The sequence below is a fragment of the Trachypithecus francoisi genome, unplaced genomic scaffold (genome assembly GCF_009764315.1).
Source record: "Trachypithecus francoisi isolate TF-2019V2 unplaced genomic scaffold, Tfra_2.0 Lachesis_group15, whole genome shotgun sequence".
NCBI classification, from domain to species: domain Eukaryota; kingdom Metazoa; phylum Chordata; class Mammalia; order Primates; family Cercopithecidae; genus Trachypithecus; species Trachypithecus francoisi.
The window spans coordinates 109934840-109953241 of NW_022681460.1; the positions used below are offsets into that span (position 1 = coordinate 109934840).

At 46.7% G+C, this 18402-nt stretch overlaps 1 long non-coding RNA gene across 1 annotated transcript in view; it reads right to left on the minus strand.

The window, feature by feature from the left end:
- LOC117097688 overlaps window positions 1–18402 on the minus strand; it is a 45420-nt gene that overhangs the window by 25837 nt on the left and 1181 nt on the right. The gene's annotated exons all lie outside the window — the stretch shown is intronic.

Sequence of the window (18402 nt, forward strand, 5' to 3'; positions counted from 1 at the left end):
ACAAAACGCAAAACCAAAGTGGGCCTTTCTTTGAATTATAGGTTCTAAAGAGTTGTGGACCCTCTACAAAATCCAAGAGTTAGGAATCACCTGTAAGAAGCACCAGCCCTGTTTTAAAGAGGCAATTTAAGAGTAATAGCCATGCTGATGCCACACTACGCTAAGGGAGAATAATGAACCTAATAAAACTAGCGATTTTCCAATTGCTTTTGCTGCTGGAAACACTGATTATGCTAATTAAAGGGTAGAATAGTAAATACCCACTCTTTTGCATCCAATTAAATGCTCAGATTATTTCTCAGAAGTATTTGTTGAAAATAGCACTTTTGATAATCATGGTCCCAAATAAACAGAGTCAAGTGTGGTGTGGTACACATGTGTGAGTGTGTGTGCGTGCACAGATGTCTGTCTGGAGCTCATTTTATGGAGATCCTGCATAGTTCCCCAAATTCCTATGAGACCAAATAAGAAAAATCACAGTTTCCTAAGACTACAGCTTGGGATATCTTTGGAAAAGGTGTGTATTGAGAACACAGCGTATGGAAACTATTTCAAGTTGGCAACATCTGTGATTTAACATTGCAAACATCAGAAATACAACTGGTTCTTCAGAGTCACCTAAGTCCCTCATAATGGCAATATTAGCTTCTTCTAAATAATAAATTCGCCAGTCAAACTATGTTCTACAGCACGTTAGAAGTTTCATCCTTCTAGTCAATTTCACATTTCAAGGCAAAGTCGATTTATATGTAAGTTAGACAAAGTGTTGTCACTAAAAACTGAGAATTATGTCTAATGCCAATCAGAAATGGAATAAATAAGTATTAGAGGATTTGCATGTTAAAGCAATGATAGAAATGCTATTATCAGAAAGGAAAATGCATTACCTGCAGAGGTTACAGATTAGACGCTAGAACCCAGAAGAGAAAGAATCTCTGTAAATATTTCCATTAAGTTAATCAAGAGTGGCTGGGTACAGGGGCTCATGCCTGTAATCCCAGCACTTTGGGAGGCCAAAGCGGGAGGATCACAAGGTCAGGAGTTCGAGACCAGCCTGGCCAACATGGTGAAGCCCCATCTCTACTAAAAATACAAAAAAATTAGCCGGGCGTGGTGGCACGTGCCTATAATCCCAGCTACGCAGAGGCTGAGGCAGGAGAATTGCTTTAACCCAGAAGGCGGAAGTTGCAGTGAGCTGAGATCGCACCACTGCACTCCAGCCTGGGTGACAGATCATGGATCCGTCTTGAAAAAAAAAGAAAGAAAGAAAGTTAATCAGGAGTGAGAGTAGGATGAGTTTTTCACCCACAAAAGGAGATGAGATTCATGCATTCATTCCACATGCATCCCATCAATGGTGAGCACCTGCTCTGAGCTAGGCCTGTTCTAGGTCCCAGGAAATGGGTGATGAACCAGACATGGCCCCTGATTTGGAGCTCACATTTTCGAGCAGCTAAATGGACAATAAACAAGTAAGCAAATTAAGATCATCTTAAATTGGGGAAGTTCTTTAGAGAAGCACTTCCACAAAGTTGAATCGCATCATAGAATATGACCGACAGGTGGTAGGGAAGGTAATATCTCACCTGCCTGTGGATAGCAGAGCCTCTGAGGCCTTGCAAAGTATTTAGTATTAAGATTTCTGGTCGGGCGCGGTGGCTCAAGCCTGTAATCCCAGCACTTTGGGAGGCCGAGACGGGCGGATCACGAGGCCAGGAGATCGAGACCATCCTGACTAACATGGTGAAACCCCGTCTCAACTAAAAAAATACAAAAAACTAGCCAGGCGTGGTGGCAGGCACCTGTAGTCCCAGCTACTCGGGAGGCTGAGGTAGGAGAATGGCGTGAACCCGGGAGGCAGAGCTTGCAGTGAGCGGAGATCCGGCCACTACACTCCAGCCTGGGCGACAGAGCGAGACTCTATCTCAAAAAAAAAAAAAAAAAAGATTTTTGTCTTAGGTCAAGTTCCCTAAAAGCAGAGCCTGAGGCAGGGATTGAGTGCAGATAATTCATTCAGGAAGAACTCTCAGGAGACAGGAGTAAGGAAAACAGTATATGCTAGGGAAGGAGCTAAGTGAGATGTGGTCTCAGCTGGAGACCAGCTCCAGTCGGATCCCGCAGGGAGCTCCAGAAGATGAACTGAACCCCCGTGTTATCCCAGCCTAAGGTCTTTTGTCTTCCTGTGTCAGCCAGTCCCTGGCCAAGGGCTGCAGACTCTCTGGGGGCCCCAGCAGCCTGGAGGAGAAGGAGCATGGTCTGTGGTCTACTCTTTGGTGCACACCCACCCACCTCTTCCCCAGCTGACACTGCTGGAGGAGAAAGAGAGGGAAGAGATGTCATCTCCTCCTATGGCAACCTGTGGGATGGCAATGGCCCTTTTCCTGTTGGGTGTAATCTGCTGCCATCTCTTGCTGTCTGCAGCCTGATACAGAAGGGTGAAGGTCACCAGGTTCTACTGACAGGGGTCTTTGTCTCAAGCAGCAACCCTAGGACCGTGGGTCCCCTTGCCAGATTCAGCCACATTTCATGACTGTCTGCAACACACCTCATGCCTCTGATGGAAGCAACCCAATGCCCCATGCTGCAGCCATTTCTGCCAGGACTGGGGTCCCTGATCCTCAATTTCCCTCTGCAGTCCCCAACTCTGGGGTCTGCAGACACATTTCAGATCCATCCTTAGTACCTCCCAGGAGGCAGACGCCAGAGGAAATAATCCTTGACCCAATGCACCTGACCATGCTACCTCACTCCATGCTCTTTCTCCCTCTCCAGGAAAAATAAAGCTTGTTGAATACTTACCAATGTGCCCACATGCATTTGGTCCTCACAACCACTTCATGGGGTAGCATTATCATCCTCAAGTTACAGACGAGGAAACTGAGGAGAGCATTTATATAACATGCATCTAAGTGATGGACAAAGGATCTAACCAGCGAATGCGGCACCAGAGCACACTTTTTTGTTGTTTAATTAGAGAGATGGGGTCTCTGTCACGCAAACTGGAGTACAGTGGCCCGATCATAGCTCACTGCAGCCTTGAACTCCTGGGCTCCAGCAATCTTCTCACCTCAGCCTCCCAAGTAGTTGGGACTACAGGCATTCACCACCAACCCAACTACTTTTTTTTTTAATAAGGAAAAGAGGTTTAATTGGCTTATGGTTCTGTAGGCTGTACAAGCATGGTGCCAGCATCTGCTTTCTAGGGGGGCTTCAGGGAGCTTTTACTCATGGTGGAAAACAAAGCGGGAGTGGTCATGTCACATGGTGAAATGAGGAGCAAGAGAGAGAAGGGGAGGCGTCACACACTCTTAACCAGATCTTGTGAAGACTCACTACTGCAAAACAGTACCAAGAGGATGGTGCGGAACCGTTCATGAGAAATCCACCCTGGTGATACAATCACCTGCCATGAGGCCCCCAACTTTCACATGAGTGATTACATTTCCACAGGAGATCTGGGCAGCTAATTTTTAAAAAACATTTTTATAGAGATAGGGTCTGGTTCCAAACTCCTGACTTCAAGCAATCCTCCTGCCTCAACCTCTGAAAGTGCTGGGATTACGGTCATGAGCCCCTGTGCCCAGCCCAGAGCATACTTTTAACCACCATATCATTCTGCCTCCGGGTAGGTTAGTCAAGCTCTGTAGCTGATCAGATGTCTGTAGAGAGAATGAGACGTCGGTCTCCCCTTCTTCCAAACACCCCCCAATTTTACGAGTGATTTTCTCAGGTCCCTCTGCATCAGGAATGGGGATGAGCAGGGCAGACTGCTCTTTCCAACAACCCAGATGGACCAGGGGATCTCATTGACATCGGGTCTCTGCTTCACGGTGGTCATCCCATGGTGTCCTGTGATGATGACGTTGAGGTGCTCTGTCAGGCTGTGCTTCTCAGTGGCTCCCACCAGGTACCCGATGGTCCTGTCCATTTGCTGAATCATCAACTTCCTGTTCTCTGCCTCAGGCCCAAATAGATATCCCTTTCCAACAACCCAGCAGGTATCTCAAGATCACATCTCATTGGCTCTGACTAGGACATGAGCCCAAAGATGAGCCAGTTGCTGCCATGGGATGCGGCATTCTCAGTCCTCTGGCCAGGCCAGAGCCACATCGCACCTCTGGATCCTCAGGGGAGTCAGTACATCGTGAACCAGGAGTGGGCTGAAGCTCCAGGGGAGTCAGAGTGTGACCCAGCCCACCAGGAAGTGAGTGCTGAGCAGGCAAGCATTCATCACCCACTGCACACACCCGGGAAGCCTTGTGGTAGCTTAGCCCTGTCTAGGGGCTAAGAAAAGAGTGCCTGCTGCATGCCAAAATGTGATGCCCAACACTTTATTTTAAAGCTAGCTGGCTTTGTAATCCCAGCTACTTGGGAGGCTGAGGCAGGAGAATCACTTGAATCCAGGAGGCGGAGGTTGCAGTGAGCCAAGATCTCGCCATTGCAGTCCAGTCTGGGTGACAAGAGCGAAATTCTGTCTCTAAAAGAAAAAAAGAGAAAAAAAAAAGCTAGCCAGCTTAATCCTCACAAAGATGCCATCTACTTTTTGTCATTCTACAGGTAGAAACACTGAGACATTATGAGATTTTAAAACTCACCACTAGCAGGGTGTGGTGGCTCAAGCCTGTAATCCCAGCACTTTGAGAGGCTGAGGCAGGAGAATCGCTTGAACACAGGGGTTCAAAACCAGCCTAGGTAACAAAGCAAGACCTCATCTCTACAAATCTTAAAAAAAAAAAAAAAAAAATTAGGGCTAGGCACGGTGGCTCACACCTGTAATCCCAGCACTTTGGGAGGCCAAGGCAGGTGGATCACTTCAGCCCAGTAGTTTGAAACCAGCCTGGCCAACACGACAAAACTCTATCTCAACTAAAAATACAAAACTTAGCTGGGCATAGTGGCACGTGTCTATAATCCCAGCTACTTGGGAGGCTGAGGCATGAGAATTGCTTGAACCCAGGAGGCAGAAGTTGCAGTGAGTTGAGATCGTGCCACCACACTCCAGCCTAGGTGACAGAGTGAGACCCTATCTCAAAAAAAAAAAAAAAAGTCAGGTATGGTGGCACATGCCTGTGGCCCCAGCTACTCAAGAGGCTGAGGTGGGAGGCTCGCTTAAGCCCAGGAGTTCAAGGGTGCAATACGCTATGACTGTACCACTGTACCTGTATGTATATATGTGTGTGTATATATATATATATGTGTGTGTGTGTGTGTATATATACATATATATTTATATGTGTGTGTATATACATATATATATATATACACACACAAAACACACACACACACAGACTCACCACCAACAACTCAGAAATTACCATATCCCTCTATTCTAAGGAATTATTTTTCATTTTGCCATCTCTGAAGTTGGAATACACCTTACAACCACTGGAATGTCACGGTCTTGTTGGCAGCATTTTTCTGCTTAGTAGCCCATAAAATAACAGCACATCTTGTAACTAACAGTGTTGTAGATGCTATGAAATCCTGGGGAAGCCCAGAATCTAACTCCACCCTGTCTGACTCCAAAGACCACATATTTTCTATGCCTTCGGACTGGAGCACAGATGCAGACAACTGGAGCTTTGCTGATTGTGAGAAAGGGATGAGAAAAGGCCCTGATGGAATTTTCTTCTTGCACTTGCAGGGGAAAAAAGCGGCATCGTTCCACTACCCCGGGGGAGGTGCTAAATACAAGGGTGAGGCTGTCCAGCGGTCCCTGGTGGAGCCCTACACTCACCCAAACAGCAACGAGACAGAGCAGAGGGAGAACATAGACACCGTCATGAACTGGTTCACCAAGGAAGACTCTGACTTTGTGACTCTGTACTACGGCAGCCAGATAACATGGGACATCGATTTGGGCCAGACACAGAGAACAGGAAGTTGATGATTCAGCAAATGGACAGGACCATTGGGTACCTGGTGGGAGCCAATGAGAAGCACAGCCTGACAGAGCACCTCAACGTCATCATCACAGGACACCATGGGATGACCACCGTGAAGCAGAGACCCGATGTCAACGAGATCCCCTTGTCCCTCTACATCCAGTTCAGGGACTTGGTCAAGGTTGATATTGTGGACTACGGTGGCTTTGGGATACCCCTGACCAAACTGGGGCAAGAGGAGGAAGCCCTTCACCAGGCACTGAAGAACGCACACTCTCACCTCCACGTCTACAAGAAGGAGGAGTTTCCAGAACACTTCCATCTTGCTAAACACGACCAGGTTCTGCCAATCGTGCTGTATGCCAACTCTGGTTATGGTATCAATGGGGTCAGTTCATTCTAAAATGAATAAAGTCACCTTGGATCTAGGAGACAACCACTAGGGAAGGGTGGTTCTGCAAAAATCAAACATAAGCGCACAGCCGGGCATGGTGGCTCACGCCTATAATCCCAGCACTTTGAGGAGGCCGAGGTAGGTGGATCATCTGAGGTCAGGAATTTGAGACCAGCCTGGCCAACATGGTGAAACCCCATCTGTACTAAATATACAAAAATTACCCCGGGTGTGGTAGCGCGCGTCTGTAGTTCCAGCTACTCTGGAGGCTGAGGCACAAGAATCACTTGAACCTGGGAGGCAGAGGTTGCAGTGAGCCAAGATCGTGCCACTGCACTCCAGTCTGGGCAACAGAGTGAGACCCTGTCTCAGAAAAATAAAATAAAATAAAATAAAATAAAACAAAACAAAATGAAATAAGTGCACACACTATGAGTAGCAGCACACAGGGTCCTAAATGTTCCCTACCCCCTGCCCAACCAATGCTGCCCCAAATTACCGTTATACAAGAATAATGACCAATTCAACTTGTCAAGGCTGATTTAAAAATAAAAATAAAGCTGGGCATGGTGGCTCACATCTGTAATCTCAGTAATTTGGGAGGCCAAGAGAGGAGGATTGCTTAAGGCCAGGAGTTCAAGACCAGCCCTGGCAACATAAGGAGACCCCCATCTCTACCAAAAAAAGAAAAACAAATAAATAAACAAATAGCCAGAAGTGGGGATGCATGCCTGTAGTCCCAGCTACTCAGGAGGCTGAGGTGGGAGGATCTCTTGAGGCCAGGAGGTCAAGGTTGCAGCAAGCTGTGATTGCACCACTGCACTCCAGCTTGAGCAACAGAGCAAGACCCAGTCTCTAAAAAATAAACAAATAATAAAAAAGAATAAACGCCAATTTCATTACTCAAAATTGTGCCTAGCGCTTCACTAAACATTGAATAACAGTTCTCTCATTTTTGCCTTCCCAACAACCCTATAAAATAGATGCTCTTAGTTCCACTATTTTAAAGGAGAAACCAAAACCTAGAGAGAAGTGACTTGACATTAAAAATGTAAGGTTGGGCTGAGTGCAGTGGCTCACACCTGTAATCCCAGCACTTTAGAAGGCTGAGGTAGGTAGATTGCTTGAGCCCAGGAGTTTGAGACCACGCTGGGCAGCATAGTGAAACCCCATTTCTACAAAAAATGCAAAAAAAATGTAGCTGGGCGTAGTGGCATGTGCCTGTGGTCTCAGCAACTCAGGAGCTGAGGTGGGAGGATTGCTTGAGCCCAGGTGGGGGTTGAGGCTGCAGTGAGCCATGATCACACCACTGTGAGATAGGAGGCAGGACCTGACTCCAGAGGCAGGGCTTCAACACCAGACCAAATTGAGGACTAGCTAAAACAGGGCTGGGGCGGAAGCAGCTTTCCATCAGACATGCCCCCAAGTGTGCCATGTGAGTTTACCATTGCCATGGCAACACCCAGGAGTTACTGCCCCTTTCCATGGTGATGACCCAGTGACTCAAAAGTTACTACCCATTTTCTAGAAATTCCTGCATAAACTGCCCTTTAATCTGCATGCAATTAAAAGTGGGTAGAAATGTGATTGCAAACTCTCTGCCGCTACCCTCTGCCTCCAGGGTAGCCCTGCCTTGCAGGAGCGGTCACACGGCTCTAACGCTGCCTCCTCAATAAAGCTGTTTTCTTCTACACCTCCGGCTTGCCCTTGAATTCTTCCCTGGGCAAAGCCAAGAACCCTCAGGTGCTATGCTACACGTCGGGACTCCCCTGCCCTGTGTCAACTGCACTCTGGCCTGGGTGGCAGACAGAGACCCTATCTTAAAAAAAAAAAGGAAAGAAATGTAAAGTTAAGGGCTGCCCCCAAGCCTGCTGACTGATCATTATACACAATATACACAGATCACCAAAAAATTCACCACAAAGGCCCCCCACCACTGGTTCTCATTTGCCCATATCAAAAAATATGCAAGCCTATTCATACGAAGACACACAGATGCTCGTAGCAAAATTATTCATCATTGTCAAAAGGTGGCAACAAATGTTCATCAACAACAAGTCCGGTCTACCCGTGTGACGGAACATTCATCAACCAGAATATGGAGGGGAGGGCTCATTCCTGCTACAACCTGGACACACCTTGAGACCATTAGGCTAAGTGAAAGACGCCAGACGCCAAAGGACAAATACTAGATGATTCTATTTATATATAAATGCCCAGAATATGAAAATCCAAAGAAACAGAAAGTAGATGAGTGGTTGCCAGGAGCCGGGGTGAGGGTAGTCAGGGGGAAATGAGGGGTGACTGCTGATGCATACAGGATTTCTTTCGGGGTAACGAAAATTTCTAAAATTGGTGGTGGTGATGGCTGCACAACTCTGTGAATATATTAAAAACCACTGAATTATACACTTTCTTCTTTCTTTATTTATTTATTTATTTATTTAGAGACAGGGTCTGGCTCTGTTGCCCAGGCTGGAGTGCAGTGGTACAATGTCAACTCACTGCACCCTCCACCTCCTGGGCTTAAACCATCCTCCCACTTCAGCCTCCTGAGGAGCTGGGACTACAGACACACACCACTATGCCCAGCTAATTTTTTTGTATTTTTGGTCGAGACAGGGTTTTGCCATGTTGCTGGTCTCAGACACTTGGGTTCAAGCCATCCTCCCACCTCAGCCTCCCAAAGTGCTGGGATTACAAGTATGAGCCACCACGCCAGGCCAAACTGTACAATTTCAATGGGTAAATTTATGGTATGTGAATCAGCTTTCAATAAAAGCTGTTATTAAAAAGCAACTTTAAGGGCCAGGCATAAGGGCCATGTCTGTAATCCCAGTACTTTGAGAGGCCAAGGCAGAAGGATCACTTGAGCCCAGGAGTTCAAGACCCGCCTAGACAACATGGCAAAACGCGGTCTCTACAAAAAATTTAAAAATTAGGCTTGGTGTGGTGGCTCACGCCTGTAATCCCAGCAGTTTGGGAGGTCAAGGTGGGTGGATCACTTGAGGTCAGGAGTTCAAGACCAGCCTGGCCAACATGGTGAAACCCTGTAGCTACTAAAAATATTTTTAAAACCTTAGGCAGGCACAGGGGTGGGTGCCGAGGCTGAGGCAGGAGAATCGCTGAGAGGTGGAGGTTGCAGTGAGTCGAGATTACGCCACTGCACTCCAACCTGCTGGGCGACAGAGTGAAACTCCATCTCAAAAAAAGAAAATTAATTAATTACAAAATTAAAACTCAGCCAGCTGTGGTGGCTCGTGTTTGTAGTCCCGGCTACTGAGGAGGCTAAAGTGGGAGGACTGCTTGAGCCCAGGAGGTTGAGGCTGCAGTGAGCCAAGACTGTATCACTGCACTCTGGCCTGAGCAACAGAACAAGATCCTGTTTCACAATTTTAAAATCAATTTAAAAAGAAGCATAAGAAAACACAAAAACCAACGCTAACTGTGAGACATACATGAGGTGGTCTATTTTTTGTTAACTACCAACTAACAATTCATGGCAGAAACAAAGTTTAAATGATGCTACAGCCGGGTGCAGTGGCTCACGCCAGTCATCCCAACACTTTGGGAGGCCGAGGCGGGTGAATTGCCTGAGGTCAGGAGTTTGAGACCAGCCTGGTCAACATGGTGAAACCCCATCTCTACTAAAAATACAAAAATTAGCCAGGCATGGTGGCGGGTGCCTGTAATCCCAGCTACTCGGGAGGCTGAGGCAGGAGAATGGCTTGAACCCGGCAGGTGGAGGTTGCAGTGAGTCAAGATCGCGCCCTTGCACTCCAGCGTGGGCGACAGAGCAAAACTCCGTCTCAAAAAATAAATGAATAAATAATTAAATAAATGACATTACGAACCTCGTGTGAGGGAAAACTGCCCCGGGCACAGCCTGAAGAACCCTTGCTGTGAACAGGAGCCATATGTGATCATTATGTTTGCAACTTGCTTCACCTTAGCTTGTTGCAACTCCAGAGCGTAACAGGTGTGAGAAAACTCATGGGGTTACTGTTTAATGTTGGTGGAAATAGTCACAATAAACTATAACAATGTATCACCTAAGGTGTATTTTATCCCTCAAGTGGCCCAGAACACTGTAATTAACGCACACCAATCGCACGCGCACAGCTAAGGCCTTGCCAAGGAGAAATTCCACAGTCACCTGGCCTATTTGTAAACCTGCTTTACGACCTTTTGTAACAGGACAGCTTAACAGTAGCATGAGGACGTTTAATGAGACAAGAACATTCCCCACTGACCAACCAGATAGTTTCAGGGAACAGGATGCTGTGCTCACTTTAATTTTCTGCTGAACCGACCATTAGGCAGAAAATCCTTTGGGTCAGTGCCTCTCACTGAATCCACTTCTCAGATTTCTGTCTACCTGCCTGCTTTGCAGTGCAGAGTAAAGCGAGCCTTCCTTGTCTCTCTTCAGGGACCGAGGTGCTTGAGGCCATCATGAAGACATGCATACTTTTTTTTTTTTTTTTTTTTTTCTGAGATAGTCTCACGCTTTCGCCCAGGCTGGAATGCAGTGGTGCAATCTCCGATCACTGCAACCTCCACCTACCCAGTTCAAGCGAGTCTCCCTCCTCAGCCTCCCGAGTAGCTGGGATTACAGGCATGTGCCCAGCTAATTTTTCTATTTCTTGTAGAGACAGGGTTTCACCATGTTGGCCATGCTGGTCTCAAACTCCTGACCTCAAGCGATCTGCCTGCCTCGGTCTCCTACAGTGCTGGGATCACAGGTATGAGCCACCGTGCCTGGCCGAGGGCATTCATTCTTGATGGACTGCCCCACAGCCTCAGAGACAGTCAGACTGGTTTCTTCAACCAGAGCTGAGCAGACAGGCAATTTCTGTATCCACCAGGGCAAATATTAGACCAACTCTTCAATGTACAGAGAGCATGACATTTCTTATATGCTAGAATATCTGTTGGTCTAAAATATAAATAAATAGTATTGTAGCTGGCCACAGTGGCTCACGCCTATAATCTCAGAGCTCTGTGGGGCTGAGGCAGGAGGTTCACTTGAGGTCAAGAGTTCGAGATCAGCCCGGGCAACATAGCGAGACCCTCACCACCACCTGCCATCTCTACAAAAAAATAAAATAACTCGCTGGGCAGAGTAGTGCAAGCCTGTAGTCCCAACTACTTGGGAGGCTGATATAGGTGGATTGCTTGAGCCCAGGAGTTTGAGGCTGCAGTGAGCTATGACTATATCACTGTACTCCAGCCAGACATTGGCTCTTAAAAAAAAAAAAAAAAAGTGTTGCAATTGACATTACTTTATCATTTGAAAAGAGGTACAGATAAGAAAGGTATTTGGCATTTACCAAGCAATTACCCAGAATTCTCATCCCATCCTACCCCCATTCTCCCCCTAAAAATGTATGTATATCTTTTTATACCATAAAAATACATCTATTTGGCTCTGGAACAACATTGCCTGCATTCACTTACCTAATCTAGCATTTGTTCCGGATGACTCAGTGCAGACAAGCTCTGTGACTCAGTTTCCCCAGCTGCAAAATGAGGAATGGCGCCCTTACTGGGCTACCATGAGGGTAAAGGAGTTCACACATATTTATAAAGCATTCAGAACAATTCATGATACATAGTAAGCTCTATATGTTTGAGCTTATTATTACTGTCAGTACAATTATCATCATCTTGCTGTTTCCAATGGGTACACTTTCTACATTCTCTTTCTTAAAGACCTTTAAATCCTTGGTATTCTCTCCACCACCACAGAGAGCAGTGTCTTTGTAGTTTAAATTTTCAAAGACTTCTTGGATCCAACAAGCATGGCATTAACTAAGGGACAGTTTTCTTTCAGGGAATTGGAATCTAAAATGGCTTTTTTATTGTTATTATTTTTCAGAGAATGTATTTCAACAAAGGCAGCCATGGCTTTGATAATGTCCTCATGGATATGAAGACCATATTCAGAATTGTCGGGCCAGATTTCAAGAAGAAACGCCTGGCCAAGCCTTTTATCAGCATCCACATCTACCCATTCATGTGTAAGCTCCTGGGAGTCACCCCTAAACCCACAACGGCTCCCTGCGGTCACCCAGGAAATGCTTGTGAACTCTTACAACCAGCAGCCAGGTGAGATACAGAAGCAACCACCAGAAAACTGTCAGCATAGTCTGCTCTGTCCTGAGATAGAAAAGAATCAAAAAGGGGTCTCCTGGTGGGCAGGAGGGAATTCAAGCAGAACAATCCTGTTTACCAGCAGCTTTGGAGCCCCAGGAACAACAAGCCAACAGCTCCAGACAGCAGCGGAGGTAGGGAATCCCTCGACCTGCTGGTAACATTTTACATAGCGCCTTTTAGGCAAAGGGAAGGCGCTCTATAGAGAAAGTCGGGCTGTAATCCTTCTGGTCCTCACAAAATCACTGTGTACAGTCTGCCCCCAAGACACCCCTTTCAGATACAGAAACCAGCCCTCCTTCAGTAGCACAGAAAGCTGTTCACAGGCAAGGAGCAAAACCCTGCTGTTCAACTTGATGCTGAAAAAAGGAGAGGGGAAAGTCTGAAATGAAACTGCAAATTCTTAAGACTTCAAACCCTTTCAATCTGGGTGACATAAAGGAGAATAAAATCATCTCTGAGAATTTGCTGTTGCCTTCTTTTGTGGGTTGTTTACAAACACTGGCTATCTTTCCTTTTGCCAGGAGAGGCTTGGATACTGTCTGGTGATCTAACCAGTGCTTAAAGCAATTACATACAAAAAGGAGTAATGGGCTGGGCACAGTGGCTCATACTTATAATCCCAGGACTTTGGGAGGACGAGGTAGGAGGATCACTTGGGCCCAGGAGCTTGAGGCCAGCCTGGACAACACAATGAGACCCTGTCTCTACAAAAAATTAGCTGGGTGTAGTGTCACACGCCTGTAGTCCCAGCTACTGGGGAGGCTGGGGCGGGAGGATCGCTTGAACCCAGGAGTTTGAGGCTGTAGTGAGCTATGATTGCGCTACTGCACTCCAATTCCTGCCTCTAAAAAACAAAGGAAAAGAGAGGAGGGCGGGGTGACATTCATCCTTTCTCTTCTTGTAAGCCACTGCCCATGATCTCCTTGTGAACATACAGGAAGCAGTCCCTTTTGTAGAAAACTAATTAAATGAATGACCAATTCACCCAATTATGGAGGATTTTTCTTCTTTTTAAGTTTTGGAGTTTTGCCACAACTGTTTTGTAGCCCCTCCCCTGTCCCACATCCCATTGGGAGCCTGGGACAAGCTGCGTCTGACTGTCAGTTACGGATAAGCAGGACATCCCACAAACCGATTTTCAGCGAATTGGCTTTTAGCAAATTGATCATTTGGCAAAGTGGTCATTAGGCAAATGGGTCATTTGGCGAAGCGGTCATTTAGTAAATCGGCTTTCAACGACTTGCCCTATGAGATTTCTCTACAGTGTGCATTTTCTTGGTTTAAATGTACATTTCATTTCCATAATTAATACACACTACCAGCTAGATGGAAACTTCCCAGGGAACCAGGAGCAGCCAGAACAGCTTCTTAATAATCAGGCAATTAAAAACCCTCTGGTTTCTTAACAGGAGCGCAAGTATTGAGGGCATCTGCTCTGCAAGGCGCAGTGATGGGGCTCTGCATTATCACAGGAGCTCTTGCGGTTCTGTTTGTCGCTAGTGTGACATACACAGTCCTTCGTCGGAAAAAGGAGTGAGTGGTCTCTTTGGATCTCCTGTAGTTGATCATCATATGTCGTGATAACCCTTGACAACTCCTTGCCACATGCCACGGGAGGTCCAGCACTCCAAGAACCCAGCAGTCAGGGCCGGCTTCATGGGCTTACAACCTGGACAGTCCCACAGGGATGCAGAAGAGTCCTCATTGTGGTTTAATAATCTGCCATTGCCATCTTGATATTCTTTATTTTTTAACAAGGGTTGCCAGGGATAGTGGCTCATGCCTATAATCCTAGCACTTTGGGACGCCAAGGCGGGCAGATGGCTTGAGCCCAAGGAGTTTGAGCCCAGGCTGGGCAACATAGCAAGACCCCATCTCTACAGAAAATATAAAAATTAGCCAAGCATGTAGTCCCAGTTACTCGGGAGGCTGAGATGGGAAAATCACCTGAGCCCAAGGAGGTCGAGGCTGCAGGAGCTGAGACTGTACCACTGCACTCCAGCCTGGATGACAGAGCGGGATCTTGTCTAAAAAAATAACCACAAGGCTGGGCATGGTGGCTCACACCTGTAATCCTAGCACTTTGGGAGGCCGGTGGGCGGGCGGTTGGATCAGTTGAGGTCAGGAGTTTGAGACCAGCCCAGCCAACATGGTGAAACTCCACCTCTACTAAAAATACAAAAATTAGCTGGGTGAGGTGGTACATGCCTGTAATCCCAGCTACTCCAGAGGCTGAGGCAGGAGAATCGCTTGAACCTAGGAGGCAGAGGTTGTAGTGAGCCGAGATAGCCATCGCACTCCAGCCTGGGGGACAAGAGTGAAACTCCATCTCCAAAAAAAAAAAAAAAAAAAACCAACCACAACAACAGCAACAAGGGCCCCGCCGCATGTGGCTGAAAACAACAGAAATGTGTTGTCTTGCAGGCCTGGATGCTGCGAAGTCCAAAATCAAGGTGTCGGCCAGACTTCGCTCCGGATGAAACATGTAAGAGAGAATCCTTCCTTGCCTCTTCTGGCTTCCGGTAGCGCAATGCTTGGTGTTCCTTGTAAATGCAGCACTCCAATCTCTCTTCCCTCATCACATGGCTGCCTTCTCCCTGTGTCTCTGTCTTTACCTGACATTCTCCTCTTTTATTTTTTTGGAGATGGAGTTTCCCTCTGTCACCCAGGCTGGTGTGCAGTGGCACAATCTTGGCTCACTGCAACCTCCGCTTCCCAGGTTCAAGTGATTCTCCCACCTCAGCCTCTCGAGTAGCTGGGATTACAGGTGCCCACCACCATGCCTGGCTAATTTTGTATTTTTAGTAGAGATGGAGTTTCACCACGTTGGCCAGGCTGGTCTCGAACTCCTGACCTCAAGTGATCTGCCTGCCTCAGCCTCCCAAAGTGCTGGGATTACAGGCATGAGCCACCATGCCCGGCCCTCATTCTCTTCTTTTATAAGGACACCAGTCATTGCATTTGTCCCCTCACCAGCCCCCAATCCAGTATGACCCATCATTACTTGATGACATCTACAAAGACCCTATTTCCAAATAAGGTCATATTCCTAGGTATCGAGGATCAAGATTTCCAATTTATGTTTTTCGGGGATACACTTTTTTTTTGAGTCAAGGCCTCACTCTGTCACCCAGGCTGGAGTACAGTAAGTGATTATTGCTCACTGGAGCCTCAAACTCCTGGGCTCAAGGGATCCCCTGACCTCAGCCTCCCAAGTGGCTGAGACTACAGGCGCACACCAGTATGCCCAACTAATTTTTTTAATTTTTTTTTTTTTTTTTTTTTGCACAGATGAGGTCTCACTCTGTTGACCAGGCTGGTCTCCTGACCTCAAGCGATCCTCTTGCCTTGGCCTCCCAAAGCACTGGGATTACAGGCATTATCCCACGCCTGGCCCTGTTTCTACATCTCAATCATTGTGTGATTAGCCTGAGCTGCCCGTATTTCTTATTCCGCCCATTCCTGACCAATCTCCTCCTTTAACATAGCTTCCATCTCGATATCATGGGGCCTGCTGGCCACTGCAAACAGCCTAAGGAAAGTGGAAACTTTACTTAACCTTAAATTCTATTACAAAGTCCACATTGAACGTAATTTATATTTGAACTATAAAAATTTTCTGTAAGTTGAAACATGACCTATAAAGGTCTTTACACCCTGAAGCAACGTTTTAGAAAGAAATCAATTGGTCCTTTTCTGCAGAAACCATTAACCATAAGAGAGAGAAAGGAAAAACTTCAATGTGCTGATTGAACTGCCATGCCCACAGCTTAATTTCTAAAGGCAACCATTCCATACTGTTCCAATGCCTTAGGTTGTTCTTACTGTTATTAAAGAGAGCCTCAGAGACAGAAGTTGGATCTTGACTGTAGTTCTTGCACGTACACACATACTCTTGCAACAGAAACCGCTCAGATTGTCCTAATGCTGCTCTCCATAGCAACATCACCTGGAATTTTACTTTTGGTTTTAACCATCAGTCCTAATCCTCACTTGCACCTGAACACACCACACCTGTGAGATCCACGTGACATTAAAAATCCCTTCGGTGAGGCCGGGCGTGGTGGCTCATGCCTGTATTCCCAGCACTTTGGGAAACCAAGGCAGGCAGATCATGAGGTCAAGAGATCGAGACCATCCTGGCCAAAATGGTAAGACGCCCATCTCTACTAAAAATACAAAACTTAGCTGGGCGTGGTGATGCGTGCCTGTAGTCCCAGCTACTTAGGAGGCTGAGGCTGGAGAATAGCTTGAGCCCGGGAGGCAGAGGTTGCAGTGAGCTGAGGTCGTGCCGCTGAGGTCGTGCCACTGAGATCGTGCCACTGCACTCCAGCCTGGCAACAGAGGGAGACTCTGTCTCAAACAAACAAACAAAAAAATCCCTTCAGTGCCTTGATCCTTCCAGATTCAGATCCAAGATAGATGCCATTTGTACCTCGCCACACCCCACACACCAAGATAAAGATTTCTTCTGGCCAGGCGCGGTGGCTTACACCTGTAATCCCAGCACTTTGGGAAGCCAAGGCGGGCAGATCACATGAGGTCAGGAATTTGAGACCAGCCTGGCCAACATGTTAAAATCCCGTCTTTACCAAAAATACAAAAATGGCCCAGCATGGTGGCTCACGCCTGTAATCCCAGTCACTCAGGAGGCTGAGGCAGGAAAATTGCTTGAACGTGGGAGGTGGAGGTTGCAGTGAGCCGAGATCGCGCCATTGCACTCCAGCCTGGGCAACAAGAGCGAAACTCCGTCTCAAAAAAAAAAAAAAGAGATGTCTTCTGTGTGCATGGCTCAGCTCTGTGGTCCACTAGAGTCCGTCCTCAGTCTGCTTCTAACCTATCGAATCAGGAAAGACTGAACCAACCTAGATGTATTAATAGTTGAGTATAACATAATACAGTGTTACTTACTATGGCATTGACCGTATATCCCCTTTTGCTCCTTGGAGGAAAGGCAATTAATAGCTATTATGTGAGTTAATAAAATAAGCCCAAGATTTATGAGTGTAACTAATCTGTTCCTGTTGGTTTTCTTTGTCTCCTGCAGATGGAGAGCTGATCAAGACAGCAAAAGCAAAGCAGTGCCCCTCGCCCACTTCTGAAGCCAACTTTCCTGAATCACCCAGACCCATCCCTGGTTAGGACTTGCTGTGGATTCTCAGGGGACTCCATCTCAGGATACAGGGATTGAGAGGGTGTATGCAACAACATCTCAGACCCAGAAACCGTTAATTTTGTCTAAAACCACGGCAATAACCACATCTCACCCTCTTGATTTAAATGAAAGTGTTTGGAGGAATAAAAGATGAACCTTTTTTTTTTTGTCAGATCTTGCGCTCATTTGGTTCTGGTGGGGAACAACAGCCACGAGAGAACACGTGTATTCAATTAGAATTAATTCCCCTCTCATTCTCATAGCTGAGCAGGGCTCAAGTGCCTCTCATCTGAAAGTGGTAATAAGATTTAATCTGTCTCCTCATCCACCTTCTGCAAGCATACTTAACAAATTAGCTCTCGGGACTCTTCCAAATGGAGTTTTATGAGGGATTTGCTAAGGTAAACGTTTCAGACTTGGAACACAGTTCAGATTTCAGGAGCAGTACTGAAATTTGAACTGCGTTGCTAACTGCCCTGCCTTTCAACTCAAGACACAATAACTTTGAACTAAAATAATTACGTTTTTGTTGTTGTTTTCCACTCTGTCCCCACCTCTATATCACCACTACCCCCATCCCACGCCGCAGGGGTTGACTCCTCCTTCCTGTCCCTGCAAGATCAAAACTCCTCCTGGAAGCCCCGCTAGCTCTGTGTGCTCGCCTCCGTGGCAGATATCGCTATTGTACTTTTATACTTATTTGTATGATAGTTACTTCAATGTCCACTTCTTCCACGAGCCCCTGATCTCCTAGAGGGCCTGGACCACACCTAGTTTTTCTCACTGTTACATCTCCCTTGCCAGGCACATCG